The following is a 17,619-nucleotide window of genomic DNA, read 5'->3' as shown; positions in this document are numbered from 1 at the left end:
TTCTGTACTACATTAAGGTAGTAGGGTTACCAGTTACATGTATAAATGGATCAGAATGAAAATAGGTCTACATTGTTTGAAGATCTTCAAAAAATGGACGGTATAGGATCCAAATTTGCACATGCTACAGTGTGTTAGGCTAAAAACACTTTTTCGATTTTACGGGGCCATTTCAATGAAATTAGCGGCACCCTTGGATTGGGAGGGGGGGTTCCCAATTTTCCCAAGATTTTGGTAATATGGCAACACGTACTAAGCACTACTTACTGATAGCATTAATTTTCGAATACACCACCAGAAAATAGTCAATGATGTATAAAATGGCACCAATGATGTATAAAATGGTAGGCATACACTGTATTGTCTAACATTTAATAATTTTTTAACTAAACTCCCCTCCCATTCGCCCCTCTACTTTTTGAGAGAAATCACTCCCCTGCCTAACTAGGGCTGACTAAGTACCAGATCTACGTTGTACCAGAATACTGCATTATTATTTAATGAGAGATAATTAAATTGTTGTTTTACAGTTATTTATCATTAATATAAGACAGTAGAGAAATTTAAATACTTTTTAATACTTGTAGCTTTTTGCTTACCTGTTAAATCATGAATATTGATGAGGTCACAGGGTCAAACAAATCTTTAAAGTACAATCACTCTATAACTGTATTCTGTAAGTCAGATATTTTTCAAACTTTATATGGAAGTGTTGCTAGAAAGCAGACACATGATGTGTTAGAATTGATATCGTGTATATGAGGTGGCGGGACTTAGCATTATTTCAAAATTAAATGAACCTTGTTAACACCATTTTCTCTGCAGTGCAAACTACAGTATACAACAAATGGCAGGGGTTGGCAGCTGGACTATATATTCATGGAAGGAAAGTTCATGGCATTTTCCTCTATAGGCTCTACTGTTTACTAAGTTAGATGCTGAATTTTCATATGGCTTCATATTGTTGTTTTTATACCTTTTAGTACTGTATAGTCAGCATTACATTGATTCTCTTGGGAACAAAATCTGAAATGGGATATTCCTGTTTTGAATGTAAACAGATTGTTAATGGTCAAATTGCAGCTCTCCTCTATCACTTTCATAATGTGCATGCCATATTCGATGGCAGTGGTCTTGTTTTGTATTGTGATCAAGGGGGATGTCCATGTACGTTTCATTCTTTTAATTCATTTCGAAAACATGTAGTGAGATAACACCATATGCAAAATGAAGTGGATGACCAAGTCAACTTCTATCCATTAATTGACAACAGAGTTGAGCAACTACATGGGGATAATGAAGATGAATTATATAAGGATGATGATGCTGCAGATGATGATAATGCCCCAGATGATGTTATTGCTATTCCAGATCAGACAAGCTGCTATGTTTATTGCTGCTATGCTAGCTCAAAAGAATATGACCCACACCTCCATTCAAAAAGTAGTAGATGCAGTTTGTGAATTGAGAACAAGTACATTATATTATTTGAGGCGCTGCACTGTGTCAGTTTTGGAACATTATCAAATTGATTTAAACAATGAGGAATGTAGGCAATTGTTTTCATTGTTTGATGTTTGTGACAAACCATTTGTTGGCCTAGAAACTAAGTTTAAGCGGGAACAGTACTTTGATGAACATTTGCACATTATCAAGCCCAAGAAAATAGTACTAGGGACACGTTATGAAACTTTAACAGATAGTGAAACTGGCCATGTACGTGAAGTTATTGTTAGGGATACATTTCAGTATGTACCTATCATAAAGAATTTTGTGAGATTGGACCCTGCTCTAATGACGGATTGCTACGAGATTACTGTGATGGTAAACAGTTTAAAGAACATTTACTTTTCATGATCAATGATACTGCAATTCAGATTTGCCTATACTTTCATGAACTGGAAGTGGTAAATCCCTTGGGTTCTAGAAGAGGCATACATAAAATAGGTGTACTGTATTTCACTGTGAAGAATATTCCACCTAAATACAATTCCTCTCTTGGAAGTATTCATTTGTTGGCAACGTTTGCTTGTATCGATTTAAAAAAGTATGGATTTTCCAGAATATTGGCACCCATTATGGAAGATATTAGGCGCCTTGAAAGTGATGATGGTGTTGTTTTGTCTTCTAAAAATGGCTTCTTCACTAAACGAGGAACACTTATTCAAGTAACAGGTGATAACCTAGGCCAGCATGCTATCAGTGGGTTTGTAGAAAGTTTCTCGGCGAATAAACCATGTAGATTTTGTATTGGTTCAAAACAAGATTTTCAGGAGTTGTTTTTAGAGGAGCAATTTCAGTTGCGCACTAGGCAAAACTATGATGAACAGTTGCAAAGTGTCATCGCTGATCGTCGTGCCGTATCAACCACTGGTATAAAGGCGGAATCATTGCTAAATACGTCTAGGTACTTTCATGTCACATGCAATTCTAGTCCGGATATAATGCATGATATCTTGGAAGGGATTGCTCCATTTGAGGTTAAGCTTTTACTGCAGTATTTCATTATTGAGCGGAAATTATTCACTCTTGATTTCCTCAACAGAAGCTTGTCAAACTTCGATTATGGTTTTGTAGATAGAGGCAATAAACCATCAGAAATTTCTTCTACAACGTTGCGTAGTGTAGATCATGGATTGTGCCAGAAAGCATCCCAGATGTGGTGTCTTGTTGGAGTCTTGCCTTTTTTAATCGGACAGCTCGAACAAATTGATGATAAATTTTGGTCTCTTTTTCTACTGCTGCGGCAGATAATGGATGTGATCTTTGCTAGATGTTTGTCTGAAGAAATGTGTCATCAATTAACATATTTTTTAGGAACACCACAGGGCAATGCGAAACTGCTACCCAAATAACCTCACTCCAAAGCACCACTTTATGGTACATTATCCACGACTGATGTTGGAGACTGGCCCGTTGATCAACAGTTGGTGCATGCGCTTTGAGGCAAAGCACATGTTTGCCAAGAGACTGGCTGGTGTTGTCTGTTGTTTTAAGGACATATGTTGTACCGGTCGTGGCAAGACGAAAAAAGACGGATGGTTTCGAACTAGGGTAAAGTCACCGCAATTTATTTCGCTCCGCACTCGTTTATGACTATAACTCCCGTAAAACTATCGAAAATACAAAAATAGAAAACTTACAGTACTAAATACAACATTTTTTGGATTTTTGGCATAAATAAAACTACACAAACTTCACTATTGCACAAACATGAACCATCAAATACACATGAAGAAAGCATTTAACTTATAATATATAAACACCAAAATACCTCTTTAGCCCTTTAATGTCTAGAACTTCCAGCAACCACTATCACCAACTGCTTACGTGGCATTACTTTATTGGCTTCGCATGGATCTCAGATCTTAATATATATAAGTTATGTGTTCTGGCTAAACGCAACCAATGCCAGTGGTCCCTTTTCCGTGTGCGCCCAATATATATATCAAAGGACATTGAAAAGGACTTATTTACATAACATAAATCACGAGGGTTCAACAAGCCAATCACGCAAGGTACTCGTTTAAACATGAGCAAATAATTATGCAGCTGAATCTTAACAATTTGAGGTATGGTCAAACAAAGTTACCAAATGTTATATAACACACAACAATACGAAAAACGAAAAACGAAAAATACATTTCACTACATGGCCCCTCAAAATGAGAAATCATTTTATACGCCAAACACTTAACATGCTACACAGTACATAAATGCTTAGTATACATTCGTAAAGTGGACTATGGCCCCTCATGACTACTCTCCTCTGAAGCCTTAACTAATACTATCAATTTATGAATTGGTCTATCAAGAACATTAACAGGACCTTGACGTTTACCCTTATTATCAATGTGAGAAGCTAACCTAAGTTTCACCTTACGAACATATTTGTCACTACCTTCAATTGTCTCTTGTACTCTAGCCATGGGCCACCTATTTCTTGGCTTGTCAATATCCTTAATTAAAACTATGTCCCCAACCTCAATGTTGGCAGATGGCGAACACCACTTTTGCCTGACCTGAAGATTTTGAAGGTATTCCTTCCTCCATCTGGACCAAAATACATTTAATAAATATTGTACTCTACGCCATCGCTTTCTAGAATACATATCTGCAGAGTCGAACTGACCTGGAGGTGGAAGAAGTATCTTCGACTTCAAAGTAATTACATGATTAGGAGTTAACGGCTCTAATGACAATGGATCATACAGAGTTTCTGTAGTCAATGGACGGCTATTAATAATAGAAGTGGTTTCATACATAAATGTCCTAAGAGACTCATCATCAGTTGAGTCCCTAACTTGTGTAGCATAGAATCCAAAATGCAACGAACCGTTTTAATCTGTCGTTCCCAGACACCACCCATATGACTAGCTTGTGGAACATTAAACTTAAATTCAATATAATCACAACCCAGCTCAAGCAAGCTTTTACTTACAACACCTTGGTTCATTTCCTTTAATGCAGTTAACAACTCGTTATTTGCCCCTACGAAATTAGTGCCCTGATCACAACGCAATTGTCTTACAGGGCCACGTATAGCTTGAAAGCGTCGTAATGCATTCAAAAAAGAGTCGGTGGTCAATGAATTAGCTACCTCTAGGTGTACCGCCCTTGAGGCCATACATGTAAATAACACGCCATACCTCTTCAACTCCTTACGACCTTCCTTTACAAGCCAGGGACCAAAACAATCTACACCGCAATATGTAAAGGGTGGACTAGACTCCACTCGATCAACTGGTAAGTCTGACATTTTCTGTTGACCCAAACTACCACGAAGCCGTCTACAAGTAACACATTTGTATATCACTTTACCAATTAAAGAACTACCACCAATGATCCAATAACCATTTGCCCTAAGTTCGTTTGAAGTTTAAACTCTACCCTGGTGGGCAACTAACTCATGAAAATGTCTCACAAGAAGCTCTGCAACATGGCATAACTTAGGAATAATTACAGGATGCTTCACCTTAAACTCGAAGCTAGATTTAGATATACGACCACCAACACGAATAACACCATTTTCATCCAAAAATGGATCTAGAGCATAGAGTGGACTGCCTTTCTTCAAGCATTGTACTGGATCACTACTTAATGTACGAAGGATTTGAAGCTCTTCCTTAAATGCATAGGACTGAACTATTCGCAGTATTTCAATCTCGGCTTCAAACAAAGAATCTACATTAAGTTCCCTAACCGGAAGGAAGGTTTTACTAGCCTTAGCCTTAAGCATAGCCTTTAGCCAAAGGCATAATGCAATAGCTTTCCTTGCTTTAAACCAACTCGAAAAGGAGCTTAAACGATCTACTTCCAAATGATTAGAGCATTTGACACTGGAAAATGCTACCTGGCAACATTTAACCTCTGGGTCATGATCAAAGACCTCAAGGTTTGTAACGTGCTTAACCAGTGGGAGTTGACTTTGCCATAACATCTCTGGCCCTCTAAACCAGCTTGATGTCCTTAATTCATCAACTGTAAGTCCACGAGAGGCACAGTCACTGGGATTTTCAAACCCTTTAATAAAACGCCATTGGCTACTACTACTCATTTCATGAATCTGTTGCACCCTATTTGCCACAAACACATGAAATCTTTTGACATCATTATTGATATACCCAAGGACTACCTGACTATCAGACCAGAAATATTCATTGATAAAATTGTACTCCAACTCTTGTTTCAACAAGGCACTCATTTTTACCGACAATACAGCTGCAGTCAGCTCTAGGCGTGGTACTGTAACAGGCCTACGGGGAACAACCCTAGACTTTCCAAGAACAAAGCTACAATGAACTTTACCTTCACGATTAGTCATGCGCAGGTAAGAACAGTAACCATACCCAATGGTGCTAGCATCACAGAAATGATGCAGTTCTGTCTTTGTAACGGTGCCAAGTTCAACAGGCTTAAAACACCTATCAATTCTGATGGTTTCTAACTTAGATAAACCCATCCTCCACTTTTCCCACTTACTATGTAGCTCATCTGGCAAGGGACTATCCCAATCTAAATGATCATAACATAATTGCTGTAAGATTTGCTTTCCTGGAAGCACAACTGGAGCTATAAACCCAAACGGGTCATACACCGAAGCAATCGTAGAAAGGATACCACGCCGTGTCAAAGGGCTATCACTAAGTGTTATCTTAAATTGAAATTCATCTGATTCAATACACCATTGTACTCCAAGAACCCGATCCAAATGAGTTGCGTTTGAGGAGAGATCTAAATGCCCAGAAGCAACCGCAAGATCTTCCTCAGGAATTGATTGCAACACAGCCTTAGAATTACACTTAATTTTGGTGAGGTTAACGCCACCCTTATGTAGCATTTGTTTCGTTCGAGAAATAAGGTCTACAGCTCTATTAACTGTATCAACAGATTTAAGACCATCATCCACATAAAAGCTTCGATTCACAAAACCTGCTACATCCTCCCCGAATTTAGAACCAGTCTAATGCAATTTGTTTTAGGCCAAAATTTGCACACCCTGGAGATGATCCTGCTCCAAACAAATGCACAGTCATACGATATTCCATAGGGTCACCGTTAAAATTACCCTCACTCCACCAAAGGAATCTTAGAAGATTACGCTGTTCAGGATTAACCTTAAACTGATAGAACATTGATTCTATATCTCCTGCAAATGCAATTCTTTCTTGACGAAAACGACAGAGAACACCAAGTAGATCGTTGGTCAAATTAGGACCAGTAAGTAATTGATCATTTAAGGAAATTCCTTTGAATTTTGCACTGCAATCAAATACTACACGTATCTTTCCTGGTTTCTTAGGGTGATATACTCCGTGATGAGGAATATAGTTTACCTGATCAGCATTTAGCTCAGAACTAGGAACTAATTCCGCATACCCCTTGTCAATAATGTCTTGCATAAAGGTAACATAATCCTTAGCATAAGTATTATTACGCTCCATTTTCTTTCTTAATTGATTCAAACGATAGAGAGCCATACATTTATTATTTGGAAAAATCTTAGACAATTTCATGGGTAATGGCAGTTGATAATGACCATCACTTAACTGGCATACTCCCTCCTTAAGGATGTTAAGAAATTTCTTATCTTCTCTTGAATAAGCACTTTCAAAATTTCGTTCATTAAATTCCAATTCCATTAACCCTGCCACCTGAGTTGGTTCAACCTCCCTAACATTACATTTGAAACAAATCTTAGCCCCATCACGTGGTAGAATACTGTCAAATTCAGAAGTGGGGCGAGGAGTCACAATAAAGTGGCTAACTCCAACAGGATCGCACTTATCCACAGACAATTCTCGAGGGTTAATTATGCCAACAATACCCCAACCCAAGTTGGTTCTTTCAGCATACGGACCATTATCAGGAGGAGAGATAACCTCAATAGGCATTAATGCTTTAGGGCAATTATAGCCTATCAACAATCCTATCTCACACTGTTCTAACGGCATAAGATGATTGGCTATTCGCTTCAAATGTGGCCACTGCCTGGCAGTTCCCGGAGTGGGAATATGAGATCTATTGGCTGGTATAGAACAACGTGTATACGAAACAGGCAAGGGAACTTTGGTACCTTCCCTATGCCCTCTAACAGACAAGCCACCAATCCTACTACTGTCTACCAATTGATTCTTAGATGACAAAGTGGACAGACTCAACAACGTCTTTGAACCTTCCACGTTCAGCAGCTCACAGGTCTTATCAGTAATAAATGTACTATCTGACTGAGTGTCTAAAAGGGCATACACAAGGACTTCTCTTTGCGGAGCATCCACATGAGAAACATATACAGGAAGGATGAGAGAATTCATTGTTATGTCCCTTAACCCACTTACATGACTCAATCCTGTGTTAATTGCTTCTGTTTGAATTCCAATTGACTTACTGGAACTACAAACAGTTTTACCTATGTGAGAAACAATGTCACCATGAAGTGCTGTAGGATGAGACCTCGAACAAATATTACATACGAGACGATTGCGACAGAATTTTGATATATGGCCTTGACGTAGGCATCCATAGCACAAGTTTTTGGTTTTTACAAATATCTTACGATCTTCGACCGTTTTAGCAAGAAACTTATAACAACAGTCAAGTCGGTGATCACCTTCACAAATTAGGCATTTATACCTATGGGCATTGAGTTTTGTACTTGAATTGTCAAACCCTGTTTCGACTACAAAGTTACTAGCACCCCTTGTGCCTCTTGACCCCTTGCCCTTCTGGCTAGAAACTATTAAAGGATTACATGCAATATCAGCTTCCTTGGCGATAAACTGTCTAAACTTACCAAATGGCGGAAAATCATCCCATTCTGACAGTACTCGTCCCCACCTTTTAACCAACCAATCAGGCAATTTATCAAGCAATTTGCGATTTTCCCAACTATCATTTAGGAAGCTAAGCCTACCCTTGACCAATTTCATAGCAAACTCGCACTGGCCTAGGAAGTCTGCAAACTTGCGAAGTGCAAGTCCGTCATTAGGTTGGATGTTAGGCCACCCTTCAAGTTTAGATCTAAATGCATCGGCGATTGCTAAATTATTACCATATCTATCGTCAAGAAGTTTTCGTACCTCTATATAGGTGGAATCAGAAGGAACCAAGAAATAGCCCTCCAAAGCATCCTTAGGTGGACCACTAAGGTACCGTTTAAGATAGTATATTTTCTCAGAGGGGGGTATGCCCTTATTTAACAATAAATCAATAGCACACTTCCAGCCAGGATACTGTAACGGGTCACCACTAAATATTTCAGGTTCTGGAACTGGAAGTCTATTTAGAGATACTTGATACAAAAAATCATTGGTTAAATTACCTAGGTTGGCACGGGTTGCCGTAGGCTGATCATTGTTTCCACCTGTTAGGGGAACATTAGATTTAGTGACGCCTTGTCTTAGTACGGGTTGCTCTAAGTATGCCTCATATGTTAGGTGCTTCCTATCCTGTGGGTTATTAACATCACCCAGGGTTTCGACATAATTTTGAGTATATTTAAGACTATCGTCACTGAACCCTGTTCTCCAATTGCATCCAATTTTACCTTAGCTATGGCTAATTCTGACCTTTGCAATTCAGCTTCATGCTTTGCCCTTAACTGTAATTGCTGGACCTCAAATTTTGCCTTCATTTCTATTTGTTTTAGTTTGGCCTCATGGGCTGCAATCGTTGTTACAATTTCATCTTTCGTAGTAGAATGAGATTTTGCCGACACTGATGATTTTGAACATGAGCCTTGGCTAGTTACAGAATGGATATACTCAGAAACCCTCTTTATTAAATTACAGTGTTCTATTTCTATTGCCTCAAAAATTTAATATTTAGAACCCATTTGATCAACGGTCGAAAGCAAATTATCGACTTCGATGTACACATTAGACAAATCTGCCATAGTTTCTAACAGAACATCACGTTCGGCCTTAATATCTACTAAATTGCTCCTTTCAGAAAGTAGGCATTCTATCTTTAACACATGTTTACGCCACTTAGAGATTATGCCTCTAAATCTTTGCTCCTTTTGACCCAACTGATACTGAAAACCTTTCTCAGTCAAAATCCTTTGACGAGTGTTAAACCCAGACGTTTGGTCTTCAGAAACCGTGCCCTCATTATCAGCAGAGTCCATCATAATACTGAATTGTTAAAGGTTCAACTCAAAGTACCATATATAATGATGATAGGACCGAACACACAGTCACTCCTAACACAGTTATAAAAACAAGGCTACCAAACCTAACACTATTTTACTACTATACAACAATATCAACATACAGTCCTACATAGACTAGACTGTCACGACATAACACAAAACTAACGGTATGAAACAGATAGAAAGATATAAAACGGATATCAAAAATATATATATATATATATATCTGGCTAAGCCTTTACATTGCAACCATTATACCTTATAATTCTGAAAAGTTCAGAGAGTAACGACACCGGTCTTGTGGTAATAGTAACGAAGGGTTACATGGCTACAGGCCTGGAACCTCGCAGAACTGGATGCATATTGCTAGTCAATGGTCAACGATATGAAGATAGCAACCTACTTCAACAGTTCCGCAAAATAACAAAATACCTGTTTTATGGTATAGCCAGAACGTCGCTCAAACTGGTATATTAAATACTATATGATGGATGGATATGGAGGCCGTAAAACACGTCTGCCGTAGTTTGGCTGCAAATAATGTAGAGCTAGTCGAAGATGGTGGTAGAATGAAGTTCTCGGATGGTTTCCACGCCGATATGTTATTGAAGAAAGACTCCCTGGAAGACGCACGGAAGTCCCATCCAAGAGTTTTACTGTACCGGTCGTGGCAAGACGCAAAAAGACGGATGGTTTCGTACAAGAAGTAAAAGTCACCGCAATTTATTGGCTCCGCACTCGTTTATGACTATAACTCCCGTAAAACTATCGAAAATACAAAAATACAAAACTTACAGTACTAAATACAACATTTTTATAATTTGTTTTTTGGCATAAATAAAACTACACAAACTTCACTATTGCACAAACATGAACCATCAAATACACATGAAGAAAGCATTTAACTTTAATGTCTAGAACTTCCAGCAACCACTATCACCAACTGCTTACGTGGCATTACATTCCATTGGCTTCGCATGGATCTCAGATCTTGATATTAATTTATGTGTTCTGGCTAAACGCAACCAATGCCAGTGGTCCCTTTTCCGAGTGCGCCCAATATATATCAAAGGACATTGAAAAGGACTTATTTACATAACATAAATCACGAGGGTTCAACAAGCCAATCACGCAAGGTACTCGTTTAAACATGAGCAAATAATTATGCAGCTGAATCTTAACAATTTGAGGTATGGTCAAACAAAGTTACCAAATGTTATATAACACACAACAATACGAAAGACGAAAAAACGCAAAATACATTTCACTACAGAACCTTTGCTCTATTATGGATTACGAACCCTTTTCACCATTATGAATATCCAACCCTTTTACCAATTATGAACAACAAACATTTTTCTTTCATTAGGAATAGTTGCTCATTATGAATAGAACCTTATGAACAATGAACCTTATGGATATAGACCGTTACCTTATGAATATCCGGCTGTCACCCTCTAGTATACCATTAATTGATACGTCTGGCCTGCATTTGAGCTATAAAACTTGACACAAATCTTCATATCTTGCAACCCTAACTACGGTTAAGTTATTATGTATGATGACATGTCTCTAGGAATACAGCGTAACTTTCAGTGGGCTAAAACAAATCCGAGCAGCCTGCATCATAGTGCAGTTTAACTACTTTAACATCAGCTCAGGGCTTGAGCTTTTACATAGGCGTAGTACTATTCGGGTATGATTACGATATGGTACAGAACCTTATCTAACAACTAGCCTTTCTTAAATTGGTCAATGACTTAATGTTATTGACCTATCCTAGGCTATAGACAGTACATGTGTGGCCTGGAATCTCAAACACAGGCCTTACTAAAAATATATAATTTCACAACAACTGGTATATTTAATTATTCAAATTCCAAATTCAAGCTGCACCAAGTAACAAAAATAAATGAAGCTATTAAATTGTAACCTCCAAGATCTAACCTATATCCTACTACTTATAATATGTAGGCTAGGCCTAGCCTAGGATTGAATCATTAATATATTCTGTGGCAGCCTAGTCTTTAGCCTAGCCTATAGCATACCATGTTATGTGCCTCTCTACAACAGTAAAGGGTATATGAAGACTAGCTAGGCCTATAGCCTAGGCTTTTTAATACTCAAGTTGATCCTTTATCTTTTTTTATTATGACTTTCCCCTAATTTTTATACATGCTCACCTTTAAAATGTCATTGTTTCTATCTTCTTAAATCCTAGTTGAAAGAACATCTTCAACCCTGCCAACATGTCAGTGATATGTACTGTAGGGTGTTGCTTCTGTATTACTTTGAGGGCGCTATTCTGCAATGTTGAATCAGTTTCTTTACATTGATAAAATGTAAATCCTTGTTCACACTAATTAGACCACTTGTGTGAGTTCTCTGCATACACTTGTGATTCACAAGTGTATGTAAAAAAATTGGGAGAAATTCTGCCCCACATACGTATACAATGTTAGTATGTATGTGTGTGTATGTATGTGTGTATGTATGTATGTATGTGTGTGTATGTATGTGTGTGTATGTATGTATGTATGTATGTATGTATGTATGTATGTATGTATGTATGTATTTATTTATATATATAAGAGGGAAATATGGGAGTACAATGACTAATGTTTTAGGGACACTTTATATAGGACAATTGTTCTACCCACAAGTCAGACATGAAGGCATTCGAGATCCCATCCATGACCTCTAAACTTCTAACAATGGTAAAATCAGTTGAGCTAACATTGATATAAATTTGGTTTATTCAAAAAAATCTGTTCTATTTCAAACGTAAACAAGGGCCAAGGAAATAGATAATTCTCATTTTCAGCGAAAATAATATCAAACAATATAATATCCAATAAGTATTCATGTAGTTTGTCATTTTTTCTTTGGTTTTATGATAGGTTATTCTACAAGGAATTCAAGAGGCACTACGGAGACACTGGTGGAGCAAAGATGATGTTGTTCCTCGACAAAATGGTTCAAGATTTTAACGAGAATCAAAGCGATCAGTGTGACAACCTCCGATGGCCAGACTGTTATTGCCATATGCAATGTGGAAATTCAGCAGAGAAATGGTTTTTGTAGACTCCTCTGGCAATATGGATCGACAGAACTGCAGAGTCTTCTTATTGTTGACCCACAGCCCTGCTGGTGCTCTTCCACTCGGTGTTTTAATAACATCATCAGAGTCTGAGTCCACGCTAGTATCTGCCTTTAAGCTGCTGCATTCAATTTTACCACAGAGGGCTTTCTTCGACGCAATTAATGGCCCAGCAATAATTATGACAGATGATTGCATTGCACTTCGATTAGCCCTGCATGAGGTTTATCCTAATGCTGTCCTGTTACTCTGCATATTCCACTTGCTTCAAGCCATGTGGAGATGGTTGTGGGACAGCAAGAACAAGGTAAATAAATCTGATCGACCACATCTCCTCAACATCTTCAAAGCCATGGTGTATGCTGAAAATGAGAATGACCTGGAAACCAAGTTCAACAGAGTGACACAAGGAAATACTACTTCCCAGAAGTATCCAAGCTTTATTGCTCATGTAAATGAAGTATATGAACGCAGAGTGTCATGGTCGCTAGCCCACAGGAGTAATCTGAGAACAAGGGGAAACAACACAACAGCTTATTGCGAGGCTGCCATGAGAATCTTAAAGGACAAAATCTTCCACAGGCTGAAGGCATTCAATATCTGCCAACTGACTGATTTTGTCTTCACGAGGTTTGAAAACTACCACATCGGGAAGCTAACAGACATCGCCAATAATCGCCTCAACACAACCAACTTAGTGTCCAGATTCTATCCTTCTTCAAAAGATGTTTCCCCGGATGCTGTAGCCAAGCTAGCTACTGACCAGGAGTTCACCGTTCGAAGTGCTAGGGAAAACACTTTGTACAATGTGAACATGGATATTGGCACGTGCACATGTTCACTAGGCAAAACAGGGGTTCCATGCAAGCACCAAGCAGCTGTTATGCAGAAATATAAAACAGAGTCCAGCAACTTCCTCCCTGTCCAATCATTAGGTATGAGGAAATTTTTCTACAAAATTACTACAGGGGGAGATGCATTGGATGACTATTGGTTCCAGCCACTGCGAAGTGGGATATATGAAGCTAATAACAGCAACCCATCAACAAGTGCTTCCGCAACAGAAGAAGACTCTTGCACAGCAGGATCCTCCCCCACAGCAGGATCCTCCCCCACAGCAGAAGCCTACTCAACAGCAGAAGCCTACTCCACAGCAGGATCCTCCCCCACAGCAGGATCCTCCCCCACAACAGAAGCCTACTCCACAGCAGGATCCTTCCCCACAGCAGAAGCCTACTCCACAGCAGAAGCCTACTCCACAGCAGGATCCTCCCCCACAGCAGAAGCCTACTCCACAGCAGGATCCTCCTCCACAGCAGGATCCTCCACCACAGGGACTTCTATGACCTCCTCAGATAATGATGGTTGACGCCACATGGGAGAATTGCAAGACCCCCAGATTCTTTGTGTTGAATCATTAAGGGCACAATCGTCTCTGTCAAATCAATTCGGTCAGCCAAGCAAGCGTATTTCACCGGTTCCCTCCCTTGAAAAACAATTAGAGAGTACTTTCCAATCACTCAAACAAGAGCTCAGAAAGGAGGATAGTGAGTATGAGCAGGCGGTCAAGCAGTTCATAACTAACTACAACAAGCTTACCACACATAGCCACATGGTCAGTGCTCTCCACACCTTTGGTAAGTACAGTGGGGCATCCATGGCATTGAGACGTAGACATAAGGTCAAGGCACGGGGACTTCAAACATCAAGCAAAATTGGAGTGCAGCCCACTTCTGTTGCAAGGCGTAAGATGCCACTGGGCGGAAGAAGACGTTTGACTGTTGGAAGGCCAGCAAAGGCTGCATTCACCAGTGAGCATGGATATGCTACTCAATGCAAAAGTTCAAACAGCATGCACAACCTCCCAAGGAAGAAGAGTAGAGTGGCAGCCCCACACAACCTTTCTTTTTGTGTTTCACAAAATGCTTCCCTGGGCAAAAGCCATTCTTCAAAGTAAATTGTGTACGCTGGCACACATTTTTCCCCTACTGCTGTTGATCTTCATGTGAAACATTCTAACAAGAAAAATATTTTAAAGAGAACAAAATTCAGCCCTACAAGAAGTAGGAAATACCATGTTTGTTATTTTAATTTAAAAAAAAAAAAGAATCAAGCTTCTGCTCACCAGAGGGAACTCTTTCTCATAAGAAGTATGTAGATGACTTTTATAGCTCTGAGCACTGGGGGGGGGGGTGGACTTGCTAGTTAATATTTTGATATTTTCCTTGTAGTTTAGTCCAAAGCAGAATGAAATTATTTCATTACATTCTGATTAGAGTCTCCTTTTTGTTCTGACCCAATAGATATTTTTGTTAGTCCCTTTTACAAAAACAAAACCAGAACAAATAGTACCCAAATAATTGTTTTAGGACCCCACAAAACAATTGTGCCTGGAACACTGACAATTTTTGTATACAAATCTGCTGATTATTATAGAATGGATGGTTTTAATGATACTTGATTGGCAAAGTGGTTTCTGTCTGTAGACATGATGACAAGTCATTCCAAACGACATTTCTTTGACTTTTGGTGAGCCTCATATTTCAGTTTCATTGGCTGTTTGGTGTTTGTCTTTTTATATAGTTTCTTGTGGAAGTATATGTAACACATAATATTTTCATTGACAGTACAAGGGGCATATACCTTTGTGAAGTTTGAGATTTTTGATCAAGTGATGAAATGCCTTACTATATGCTGGTTGTTGTGCATGTAATTCTGTCTGAAGATGAGAAATCAGATGCTCTTGTTATAATTTCTGCAATGAACATTTTCAGGGTATTTCAAGTTGTAAAGGTTACTATATGACCATTGTTCTGTAGTGACACTTAATTAGCAATAGAGAATATTAGCTTTAGTTGTAGGCGTGAAGTTTTGCTTGTGTCTGAGCTTGCTATTTAATACCTAGCTTTTCTGACAGGATCTAATATGCAGATGGAGTTTAATTTTTAATTGCTTTAGTAGCAGTATTCTATAACTGATTTGATAAACTTAACATTTAACACTTGGTGTGATTATGAGGTATTAAATGCATTTTATTCCAGCTCTTTGTTTGTTTATCTATTTATCTTTATCTTGAAGAATTTGGCGATGAACTGTTTTTACACCCTGTGATTCCAGATGGAAACAAAAATCTAAATTAGTGTTTTTACACTTAAATCTGTGGCATTTGTGAAATGGGAAAAACCACGATCTGTTAAAGTAAGGGCTTAATCCATCAACAGCCCTACAAAATTCTCACAAAAATGTTACACTTGAAAAAATAATAAATACACACCAGAAATGCACTGGGGCAATCAGGTACCCCCTGAATAAGAAATAGTTGATTGATTGATTTATATTTATTTATTTAAATAAATAAATAAATACAAATATGCTAATCATAATTTTGCACTTCGGAGGAAGATTGATTGGAGGGGGGGGGGGTCTCCTTAGAACACATAAATGGAATAAGAAATGGCCATTCAGCCTTGACATACTTATCAATGTCCAAAAACTTATCTGGATTTTGTCATAGAGAGAGGACCATGGTGGTCCTTTCTCTATGGTTTTGTACACTGCGCACGAATGATAACACAAGGGACCTTGGGCCAGTGGTGGTATGTGGAATGAAATAGTTGTGGCATGGAGGTAGAAATAGATGGGGACCACACAACCTGCTTTTCTTCTACTACCGCTTCACAGTGGTATACAGATTGTGATGAACCATCCATGGTCTAACAATAAAGCAATTATTTTAAACTCATTAAAGGCACTGGACACGTTTGGTAATTGTCGAAGACCAGTATTCTCACTTGGTGTATCCCAACATATGCATAAAATAACAAACCAGTGAAAATTTAGGCTCAATTGGTCATCAAATTTGCAAGAGAATAATGAAAGAAAAAAAAAATTTTTGTTGCATTATTTTGTGTGCTTTCAGATGCATAATATTGAGTGAGAAATTACCTCTTTCTCAAAAACTATGTTACTTCAGAGGGAACCGTTTCTCACAATGCTTTCAACAGCCCTCCATTGCTTGTTACCAAGTAAGTTTTTATTCTAACAATTATTTTGAGTAATTACCAAAAGTGTCCAGTGCCTTTAAGCTGCGTCTGTTTGTAATGCAGTGTACTAATTTCATCAAAAACATTTAGGACCACATCTGCATTTAATGGGTTTCTTTTTTCATTATGACCGTCGGTCTATTTTCTTAATTGCCCTCCCTTATCAGGCAATCAAGACTCAGCAGCAAACGCCACGCATTTTTGCACAAAAGGTACAGTACATGGTACTTTACATGTACATGTTATGTATAATTACGTAACTTCACAGCACATAATAATGCGTGAGTGTATTTCCACAACTATTACTTCAAAGTACGCATGTGCAAGGGAAAATGTAAAGTTTACCACGCCCATTTATGTTAATTGCCCACGTTCGTCATGGGAAAAAAATACGCGTCCGGTGTGACTCCTGTACTGGTGACGGATGGGGCTTGCACATTGTGTTTTACTTCCTTGATAGGTCCCATCTGTGATGTTACCTCGTTTTGCGGAGCAGAGGCTGCATTATCCTCAACGGATGTGCGTTGCTTCTTGGTTGGTGGTGTAGAAAAGTATCTGGATAATTTCGATTCATGACTGCCTTTTGAATGACATTTTTTGGAAAGCTGCTCTTTCGGAAGTTCATCGGAGTTAGGACTCGATGATATCACCAATGGTACTACATGATTTGGTATAAATATTGTATCTGGTGTAATATCCATTACTCCATCACATCACCACATGACAACTATCTTAGAACTTGGCAATGGAAACTTATCTTGAACATACTGCCTAAGGGGGTGTATTCTTGCATGGAGAAGAGATCTATGAGAGTAATTGCTAAC

Source organism: Apostichopus japonicus, chromosome 17 (assembly GCF_037975245.1).
Source record: "Apostichopus japonicus isolate 1M-3 chromosome 17, ASM3797524v1, whole genome shotgun sequence".
NCBI classification, from domain to species: Eukaryota; Metazoa; Echinodermata; class Holothuroidea; order Aspidochirotida; family Stichopodidae; genus Apostichopus; species Apostichopus japonicus.
The sequence above is the reverse complement of the archived record's forward strand: the minus strand, read 5'-3'. Positions refer to the sequence as shown.